Source organism: Epinephelus lanceolatus, chromosome 23, assembly GCF_041903045.1.
Source record: "Epinephelus lanceolatus isolate andai-2023 chromosome 23, ASM4190304v1, whole genome shotgun sequence".
Classification (NCBI taxonomy): Eukaryota; Metazoa; Chordata; class Actinopteri; order Perciformes; family Serranidae; genus Epinephelus; species Epinephelus lanceolatus.
Window position 1 is genome coordinate 13,565,689 of NC_135756.1, and position 12,280 is coordinate 13,577,968.

The window sequence follows — 12,280 nt, forward strand, 5'->3', positions numbered from 1 at the left end:
CTTGAAAAGTCACAAACTAAAGTACAATCATCACAGTCAGCATTTATACAAAAAAAAAAAAAGCTTTTGATTTTTGACAATGCAATACTCAAAGGAAATTGAGGAGCTGCTCACAGCAAGAAAAAGATTAGCCTAATTGTGGCTGGTGGTGAAACAGCTCTAGGAACACCTTACAAAACAAAATACAACAATGGGGTTTTTGGAGACGTTTGACATCCTGTGGCGCAAATATTAACATAACATTACTTCTGTTAATATAAACAATGACATACGTTGATTCCCTGTATACTAACTGCAAAGATTAATGAATACTTTATACCATTGGTATGTACTGGAATTGTGGCAGAGCCTGTGTTTTACCAGTCAGGAGCATATTTTGTCATAGTCCTTGTTTTCATAGGTTACTTTATATTTAGTTTTAGCCATGTTTTCGTCATGGATTAAAGTTGTCAAATTAACAGCGCTCATCCTGCAAGCACAAACACAGCTTTAGATATCGTTCCTCATGCAAATGGTGGAGTAAATCTACAGATTAACACTGTTTCTGTCTCCCGTAACTGCAAGATGCCCGGTGATGTTTGTGCCTGTGATGTTTCACAAAGTGCCAGACATATCTGACAGACAAGAGCAGCCGTTTGGACACGATTCCTTTCCCTATAATTATAACTGTATCCAGGACGAGCTGATTGCATGTGTGCTGGCCAGTGTGACAGCGGCTGGGATCCTGTAGGGGCGGAAGCAGGTGAATTTTGGGCACAAACTGCACCACTGGAGGACAGAGGACAGGACATGAGCGGGTGTTACTGAGAGATAAGGAAAGACATGGGAGCCATGCTGTGTGTTTTTTTTGAGGCAGAAGGCATGAAATTAAGTGGCATGAACAATAAATTAACAATTCAGAAGAGCAGATTGACATTATAAATGGAATAAAATTAACATCATCTGCCACATATTTGACCCACTGATTTCAGAGTTAATCAAATATCAGCTTATTTAAGTGTATGTAAAAGATAACCCTGCTTTTGAGTGATCCATTAAATATTTAATATGTTTGGCTACTTCTTATGTTTAAAAAATACAATAAAATCTAAGAGTCACTCAAAGCAGAGAGGTTCAAGAGAGGGGAAAACAATTTGATGATTGTTATTACCGTTACCAGTGGTGCCTTCACTGGGCCTAATTCATTAAGTGTGAGCAGAATGAATTTGTTTGTAAACTGTTTGCAGAAGGAAATTTACTTGTATATCGGCATTCATCAATACGTTAGTGGCTCCAATCTTTTCGTAGGCACTAACAAACCTGCTACACCTGTTTCTGACTGCTCGTAGTGCTTGTGTAAATAAGATATTGCACATCAATGTTGCTTGTCCGAGTTGTGCTCTACTATGTTCACAATACACAGATGCCTTTGAAACATGCAAGATATTAGAAATATAACACATTTAGTTAAATTAGCTGGTATTTAGCAGATTTAAGCTTCAGATTAGGATTCCTAAAACCATAAATGAGTTGTTTAAATCAACATTGTTTTTTGAGTAAATAAAATAAAACAGCGCACTCCTTCTCTCCTCCTCTGACCTCTTTACGCATCCTCTCCAAACTGCATGTGCTTTTTGTTTAATATAATTATCAGAGACGCAACATTATTTCAAATTGAGTTTTGGTTTCAAAAGACTGGTGGACGTGGAAAGCAATTCGGCGTCTGTTTCCACTCACACCGGGCAGCTGGTGAACCCAAATCTAGTAGAGAGTTGGAGGGAGATGGTGTGGTTTGACGCCAGACTATCCTACTTGTTGTTAAATTTAATGGTGGGTCATTGCCTACTAGGGTTGTCATGAGAACCGATACTTCGGTATGGGTACCGTAAGTACCGGATACAACTTTGCCCTCAGCAGGCTGTGTCGATTCCTGTCGGAACTGACGGGGGCAGTATACGCGCGTCAGTGGGTGCCGAGGACAAGCACTGAAGAACGCCTGTTCTTGATTGTCTTTGCTAGAAACAATGGCTTTTACAAGTGCTGCTGGAGCCACAACACCTCGGCTTGTCGAAAAATGACAGGTAGTAGGAGTCGTGTGTGGAGAGGGTCTCGTTTACACCACTAGCGATGCGTTTGCGCAGCGCTCGCGTTTTCATTTGGGCGAGCATGTCAACAGGTCAGAGCGTTCACACCGCATCCGTTCTACGCGCTGCTTTCGCGAGCAAGCTCAAAAATAGAAGAGACGCCGATTTTTTTGCGTGAGTCGCCAGCGAATGGTTGCGGTATTCAACAAAAAAACACAAGTTTGCGTGTGTTGTGACCTCTCTCGGCACCCGTTGACATCTCCCCCTTGACCAAGCGAGACCTGACAGGCACATGTTTCATGTACTTACCCATTTGTAGGGCTAAATATTAATTCTCCACGCGTTGGAATAATCACTGGCATGCGAACCTGTCCACCCTGGGCTTTGGGTCCAAACTCACTTCTTCTTTGGGACATTAGCAGACACGGTGCACTATCGCCACCAACTGTCCGGGTGTGGTTTGTATTTTGACGGGATAGCAGCGGCCGCTGCGTGACGCATCTGTTCAGTTTTGGTGTGAATACACATGTGCTGCCGCATCGTTTGCGGTGTAAATGAGACGAGTTAAAGTTTGAAACAGTTTTAATGAAGTAGTGAATTTAGAAATACATGAGTTCTGTTTTTTGATTTTTATCATGGTATCGAATGAGTATTGAGAATGGTGGAAATTCACTGGTATTGACTGCCAATATTAAGATGTTTTAATAGTGGTTTAATTTCACTACAGAGACAAAAATGAATGCTGCGGCTAAGGGCAAACATCATTACCTGGCTTTTCATGATGGCAGATGACAGAGACGTGATGCAGGGCACTTGATTTGGGTGCAGCTGCCTCGAGGGAAATTGAAGTGGGAGGGGCAGGGGCCCAACTCAAATGCTGTTGTTGGGCAAATAGCACAATTTTAATTAAGAATTGATGCCATGGGCCAAATTTAAAGACTAAAATATGAAATTTTATTAAAAAAAATAGTCACACCACTACTAACGGAAAAAAATAAAATGTCTTTTTTCAGCCCCACTTCACCTAAAATAACTTCAGTCTCAGCATCGGACAAGTTTTTCTGTAACTCTTTCTTTTTCTTTGTTTGCTCCATGTCTACAGGTCGACAGGATGAACCTATCCATAGTAATTATCACTTCCATATATGGTGGTCAATGACTATTCATGGGTGGGATGTATGCTAATTGCTGACTGGCGGAAGTACGCTGTCAATTTACGGTTGATTGGCATTCATGAACATACGCACACTCCATTTCCACAGCGTTCATGAATCAAGCATAGATTTTGGTACCAAGGATTTTTATGCACAAATCTACTCACAGAATTACTAACATTTCATGAATGAGACCCACTGATACTAAACACAAGCTCTGTACACACAAACCATGTTAGAGAAATCTATCCTACGTTCGAATCAAACCTCAAATGTGTGTAAAAGCATTTCTTGTCTTTCTTTTCAGGTTTGTGAATTATTGAGATGGGTTTCATTTTCTCCTCAAACCCATCGGGGGAGAACATGCCTTGGGTTCATGAAAAAAATATATTTCTGCATACTGTTACCTCTTGTTCTCAACAAATCATTGATTTTTTTATTTTCTCTGTCTGGCAGTCATGTAGCAGCAATGACAACACGTGTAAACGTGGATAGATCACAGAAAAACACCATTTGCTTAATTGGAAAAAAGGACCTCAGTGATGGGTGATTTTCTCTTACAAATCCTTCACAACAAGGCAACATTTCATGGTTTAATTGTTGTTGACACAGTTTTGATTTGGCTGCCTCCGATGCTGTGGAAGGCACCGAATAATCGACATTTCTAAGCAAACAATTTGCTGACAACAGCTCTCTGTAATCTGCGCGTTACGTCTGCTGGGCGTTGTTTCAACTATGACAGCTTTACAAACAGAGAAGAGATCAAACCAGAAGGCTTAGCTTACAACTCCAACTGACAACCACTTCTCATATCTCCCACCATCGCTTTCTTTTCCCTCCCTTTTCTTCTTTAATAAGTCGGCCCGGTAGCTATCTCATCAGCTCAGAGAGGAAAAGCAATGAGGCAAACAGGGAGAGACGATGGATAGTTTGTGACAAAAAAAGACAGAGAAAGGACATGGATCTATAAGACAAAGTCGTTTCAGCCAGTCCATGAGCCACCTGACAGGACAGACAGGATTGTTAATTGCCCTTAGAGCATATTTCTCATCCCATCCTCTGGTAATTGGACATGAACACTGGTGATAAATTGCTCGGGCCATCTTTGATTTGGTGGCTCCTGACTGCTGTGTGGCACCTGGAATTAAGACTGACATCCAGTGGGGACGGATGTAGCAGACGTTTTCTCTTTTTTTAAAAACCCTGTCTGACTTTGATTTCACTCATAAATTTTGAATAATTTAATGACACCTATTTTTGTCACATCTTCATATGAGCTTTTACAGCAAATACAATACAGATCTCAGTCATGAACAGAAATATATGCCTGTGATCACGCAGAACCCACTGTGTGTCATCTATCAACTACAGAAAGTCATGAAAAAAAAGTACTGCTGCCATGTCTAATTTAAAAACCTGGCTTTGAGGCTGAAGGTGTTTTTCAAAATCACAATTAGAATTTTAGCAGGTACATTTTTATCTTGGTCACACCGTTTCAGGGCAGTTTGCAATAACAACCTCTGGCTTCTCCTTGTGTTTAATTTCAAGTTGAAAACAACGAGGTGTCCTTTTGTTCCCACAGCAGTTTTTTCTTTTTATGGTAAAGTCCAATTAAATTTAAATAGCAAGTTTTGTTTATTTGTCTTTGTTTTTTTCTGCCGCGGCTTGCATATCTGTTCTGTAAATCACATGTCTGTGATGTTCTCCATTGGGTAAAAATCAGCAAGCTAAAGGTAGAAAAGTATCTTTGTAGGTTTTGGTTTCCTAATTACATTAGCTATCATGGTGTTAACCAGTCAGAAGGCCAACAGTTTAAAGTTTCTGTAGATGGAGAACCTGTTATCCTGAATCCTTTACACATAGTAGTGAAGTTAGCATTCTGTCACCGGCAGACAGTGACACTGACCGTCAGACAGCAGTCTGCTACTAACAATGTGAACAAATGTGAGCTAACATATAATTTGTTTGAGCTAATGTTCCAAGGTTGTGCATATCTCACTGATCAGTATGTCTTACCCTTCAGTATACTCTACTGTATATGTTCTCCTTTGTGGCTCCAGTAATGTAATTATCCTGAAGACTTTCCCAAAAACAGTGACAATGAGCTGCATATATTTGACTTTATTACAGTTGTCCTTTTGACGAGGTCCTGAGGATAAGTCTGAAAGAAAGTAGGCAGTCAGACATGTTGGACAGTTGACATTGGTGCAATCTTTGTGGTGCCTCCACTGCCACATGGCTGGCAAGACAGCAGGTGAGTCCTTATGCCATGTTTCCTCTTACATATGTGACTGGTGCCCTTAGATCTGTAAATATGTGGATGAGGCCTCTAGTTTCCAACGCAAGAAAGTGCATTTCTTTGCAGTTGGATAGAAAGTACTTGTAACTTCTAACACTGAGTCTTTATTGTGCTATATCAATAGCTGCTGTTTGTCCATTTGGGTCATTTTGTTGTAAGTTGATATCTGGAATTTTTATGAAGGAACAAGCATAGTTCAACTATTTAATTGGCAGGTATGTGAACAGTTTTTAAGAGATCTATTTTTGGAGATAGTCACTGTGGATGCTTCACACACTAGGTTGTCATTCAGCATAGTTTTAAACTGCTAGATGTCTGCTGTGGTTTAAACATCTGCCATACATCTTCAACGAAATTAAGCATCATATGTCGAAAAAACTGATAAACATCATAGTAAAGTATGTCAAAAAACTGATAAACGTCACAGTCACAGAATTTCCCCTCAGGGGATTAATAAAGTATATAAAATTAAAAATTAAATTAAGTGTAGTATGTAGAAAAAACTGATAAAAATGACAGTTTAGTATGTCAGAAAAACTGATAAAAATGTCATAGTACATTATGTCGAAAAAAATGAAAGTCATAGTAGTGTGTCAAAAACAATAATGAAAACGTCACAGTATAGTTAGTCAAAATAAACTGATAAAACATCATAGTATAGTTTATCAGTTTTTCCAACATATTATACTATGACTTTTCTATGACGTTTCTATCACTTTTTTCGACATACTATACTATGACATTTTTATCACTTTTTTCAACATACTATACTATGACGCCTTTATCATTTTTTTCGACATACTATACTATGACTTTTTTCAACAAACTATACTATGATGTTTTTATCACTTTTTTCAACATGATATACTATGACATTTTTATTAGTTTATTTTATTATTTATTCTATAATATGACATTTTTATCTTTTTTTTTTTCGACATACTTTACTATGACATTTTTATCACCTTTTTTTTGACATACTATACTATGATGTTTTCATCAGTTTTTTGGACATACTATACTATGACGTCTATCATTTTTTTCGACATACTATACTATGACTTTTTTCAACAAACTATACTATGACGTTTTTATCACTTTTTTCAACATGATATACTATGACATTTTTATTAGTTTTTTTCGACATTCTATTATATAACGTTTTTATCACTTTTTTTATTATTTATTCTATAATATGACATTTTTATCATTTTTTTTTTCGACATACTTTACTATGACGTTTTTATCACCTTTTTTTTTGACATACTATACTATGACGTTTTTATCAGTTTTTTCAACATACTATACTATGACGATTTTAACAGTTTTTTCGCATGCTATCCTATGACTTTTTTCAACATACTATGCCATGATGTTTTTATCACTTTCTTTCGACACACTATACTATGACATTTTTAACAGTTTTTTTCAACATACTACTATGACGTTTTTATCACTTTTTTTTCCAACATACTGTACTATTACGTTTTTATCACTTTTTTTGACGCACTATCCACCTTATTTTCAAACACGGAAGTAAATAGTGATCAACTTCCGTTTTTTTGTGCGTGACTTCCAGGCAGCCGCTTTCCCTTACCGGAGCTAACGGTGCAAGCTAATTTTTTTTCAATTTTCAGTTGTTTATGTTAGTCAATCAGTTAGTTAGTTAGTTAGTTAGTCTGTGTATCTTGTATAATGTTAGATAACTGTGCCCACGTTTCAGTTATAACGGAAATTATTTCCCTCTAAACGCGAATAAATCGCACATCAATCATAAACTATGAACCAAAAAAGCACAATATATCCCGAGTGAGACAAACTGCTTGATCCCCGTCTCCAGTGTACCAGCAGAGAACCTGCAGAACCGAATCAGCGAAAAAACACACCGGGCTACACAGCCTCTCTACCTGAGCAGCTGAAGCTGCGGCTCGCACCCTCGACACACAGACACACAGACGGTGCTTCTGCATGCCAGCCAAACGTGTGCGCAACTGTGAGAAATAAATATGTGAGGTGTACGCTGCTTTTCTATCTTTTTTTTCCCTTTTCTTTCTTTCTTTCTGTCAGCGACATACACTCCTAACACAGGACGGGTTGTTTTAATTGACTGAGTTGATCATTAAGCCATAGTGATGCGCGGATCGGCTCTGATAGCACCTGAATCAGCATGTACGCATCAACCATCCAGCCGTTACAACATGATTGAGCTAGCAAAGCAGTTTTGTGTTGCTATGTGTGGTATTTATTCAGTTTTGGGAAATCACGATGTCTAGAAAGCATCAGTGGCTGCAGCTGACAGGGACAGCTAACGTTAACACTAGCAGCAAAGCTAACATCAGGATCGTCATCCGTTAAAAGCCTCCCGTTGTCTGATACGACATGAAACTCAATCTTGTTGTAACTAAGACATCCGCTGGAGAAAATATTTTTTTCACGGGCCACTTTGTGAGTTTAATGAGTTATTACAGACACGGATAACGGCTAACAGCTAACGGTTAGCCCAGCTAATCTACGATAACCATATTATTAATTACACACAGAGAAAATACTAATGTTTGTTCAGTCATTGTGTTTATAGACTTTACAAACATCAGATTAGCCTAAACGGTGATATAGTGACGTGAAAAATGTGATATATACATATATATATATAGCTAAACTCAGCAAGGTAAACAACAAGGCAATTCCCATTTACACAGTGGTAAGAGTGCTGGACCGGAAGTGTCGCACAAAAAAACTGAAGCTGGCTGCGTTCTGTTTTGCCTCCATGTTTCCGTGAAAAATAAGGTGGATACTATGACATTTTTAAGTTTTTTTCAACATACTATATTATGACAATTTTAACAGTTTCTTTCGACATGCTATCCTATGACTTTTTTCAACATACTATGTGATGTTTTTATCACTTTTTTCAACACACTATACTATGACATTTTTAACAATTTTTTTCAACATACTATACTATGACGATTTTAACAGGGTTTTTTTTCGACATGCTATGCTATGACTTTTTTCGACATAGTATACTATGACGTTTTTATCAGTTTTTTCCGACACCCTATACGATGACGTTTTTAAGTTTTTTTTAAACATACTATACTATGACGATTTTAAGTTTTTTTCGACATGCTATACTGTGACGATTTTAACAGTTTTTTCGACATGCTATGCCATGACGTTTTTATTATTTTTTTCAACATACTATACTATGACGTCTTTATCATTTTTTTTCGACATACTATACTATGACTTTTTTCAACAAACTATACTATGACGTTTTTATCACTTTTTTCAACATGATATACTATGACATTTTTATCAGTTTTTTCGACATTCTATTATATAACGTTTTTATCACTTTTTTTTCGACATACTATACTATGACTTTTTTATCAGTTTTTTCGACATACCGTACTATGACGTTTTTTATCGGTTTTCTCGACATACTATACTATGACGTTTTTATCATTTTTTTCGACATACTTTACTGTGACTTTTTCGACATGCTTTACTATGACGTTTTTATCAGTTTTTTTCGACATTCTATACTATGACTTTTTTAACAGATTTTTTGACATACCATACTATGACGTTTTTATCGCTCTTTTCGACATACTATATTATGACATTTTTATCACTTTTTTCAACATACTATACTATGACGTTTTTATCACTTTTTTCAACATACTATGCTATGACGTCTTTATCATTTTTTTCGACATACTATACTATGACTTTTTTCAACAAACTATACTATGACGTTTTTATCACTTTTTTCAACATGATATACTATGACATTTTTATCATTTTTATTATTTTTTTCGACATTCTATACTATGACTTTTTTCGACATGCTATACTATCACGTTTTTATCGCTGTTTTCGACATACTATACTATGACATTTTTATCACTTTTTTCGACATACTATACTATGACATCTATCGGGTTTTTTCGACATACTATACTATGACATTTTTATCACTTTTTTCGACATACTGTTGTATGATGTCTATCAGTTTTTTCGACATACTATACTATGATGTTTTCATCACTTTTTTCAACATGATATACTATGATGTTTTTATCAGTTTTTTTCAACATACTATTCCATGACGTCTTCGTTATTTTTTTCGACATTCTGTACTATGACATTTTTATCACTTTTTTCGACATACTATACTATGATGTTTTCATCACTTTTTTCAACATGATATACTATGATGTTTTTATCAGTTTTTTTCAACATACTATTCCATGACGTCTTCATTATTTTTTTCGACATACTGTACTATGACTTTTTTAACAGATTTTTTGACATGCCATACTATGACATTTTTATCAGGTTTTTCAACATACTATACTATGGCATTTTTATCGTTTTTTTGGACATACTTTACTATGACTTTTTTCGACATGCTATACTATGACTTTCTTGAACACACTATCCTATGAAGTCTTTATCATTTTTTTCGACATACTGTACTATGACTTTTTCAACAGATTTTTTGACATACCATACTATAACGTTTTTATCACTTTTTTCGACATTCTACTATGACATTTTCATCGTTTTTTTCGACATTCTATACTATGACTTTTTTCAACATGCTATACTACGGCGTTTTTATAAGTTTTTTCGACATTCTACTGATGTTTTTATCACTTTTTTCAACATTCTATACTATGCCTTTTTTCAACAAACTATACTATTACTTTTTTATCAGTTTTTTCTACATACTTTACTATGACTTTTTTCGACATGCTATACTATGACTTTTTATCAGTTTTTTCGATATTCTATACTATGACTTTTTTCAACATGCTATACTATGGCGTTTTTATCAGTTTTTTCGACATACTATACTATGACTTTTTTTTATCACTTTTTTCGACATACTATACTATGACGTTTTTATCACTTTTTTCGACATACTATACTATGACGTCTTTATCAATCAATCAATCAATCAATCAATTTTATTTATAAAGCCCAATATCACAAATCACAGTTTGCCTCAGAGGGCTTTACAGCATACGACATCCCTCTGTCCTTTGGACCCTCACAGCGGATAAGGAAAAACTCCCCAAAATAACCCTTTAACAGGGGGAAATAAACGGTAGAAACCTCAGGAAGAGCAACTGAGGAGGTATCCCTCTTCCAGGATGGACAGATGTGCAATAGATGTCGTACAGAACAGATCAACATGATAAATTCACAGTAATCCGTATGACACAATGAGACAGAAAGAGAGAGAGAGAGAGATGCAGGACAGACAGTAATGACAGTAGCTTACAACAACATTAATGAAAGTAATAATATTATAATTATAATTCTGGCTACTGTGGTACAATATGTTGAAAGTATATATTAATATTTGATAGTGTACATATGTGACAATAATCATATGTGTATAATAACAGTAGAAGTATGACTAATGATAACAGCAGCAGCAGGAGGCATCTGGCAGGACCACGGCAGCAAGCACAACCACACACGTCACACCATCCAGGCACCGCTGCAATATAAGTTAACCTGAGAGACAGTGGAGCACAAAGGCTCCGGAGAAGAAGCTGAGTTAGCAAGATGCAGTAACAGGACATGAGAGAGAGAGAGATGGAGAAGGAGAGAAGGTGCCCAGTGTATTATGGGGGGTCCCCCGGCAGACTAGGCCTAAGTCAGCCTAACTAGGGGCTGGTACAAGCCGAGCCTGAGCCAGCCCTAACTATAAGCTTTATCAAAGAGGAAAGTCTTAAGTCTAGTCTTAAATGTGGAGACGGTGTCTGCCTCCTGGACCGCAACAGGAAGATGATTCCACAGGAGAGGAGCCTGATATCTGAAGGCTCTGGCTCCTGATCTACTTTTGGAGACTTTAGGGACCACGAGTAACCCTGCATTCTCAAAGCGCAGTGTTGGTGGGATAATATGGCACTATGAGCTCTCTAAGATATGACGGAGCCTGACCATTTAGAGCTTTATAAGTTAACGGTAGGATTTTAAATTCAATTCTGGATTGAATCTTTATCATTTTTTCGACATTCTGAACAGATTTTTTGACATATCATACTATGACGTTTTTATTAGTCTTTTTTCGAGATACTATACTATGACGTTTTTATCAGTTTTTTCGACATACCATACTATGACTTTTTTCGACATACTATACTTACTTTTTTAAGTTTTTTTGACATACCATACTATGACGTTTTTATCGCTTTTTTCGACATACTATACTATGACGTCTTTATCATGTTTTCGACATTCTGTACTATGACTTTTTAACAGATTTTTTGACATACCATACTATGATGTTTTTATCAGTTTTTTCGACATACTATACTGACTTTTTTTGACATGCTATACAATGACGTTTTTTATCACTTTTTTCGACATGCTATATACTATGACATTTTTATCAGTTTTTCGACATCTTATACTATGATATTTTTATCAATTTTTTCGACATACTACTTAGACGTTTTTATCACTTTTTTCAACATACTATACTATGACGTTTTTATCAAATTTTTTGACATCTTGTACTATGATGATTTTATCACTTTTTTTCAGCATACTATGACGTTTTTAACACTTTTCGACATACTATATTATGACTTTTTTCGACATACTGTACTATGGTGTTTTTATCACTTTTTTTGACATACTATACCATGACTTTGTTCGACATGCTATACTATGATGTTTTTGGGTTGTTGTTGTTTTGTTTTTTTTCCCACTTTTTTTGACATACTATATTATGACTT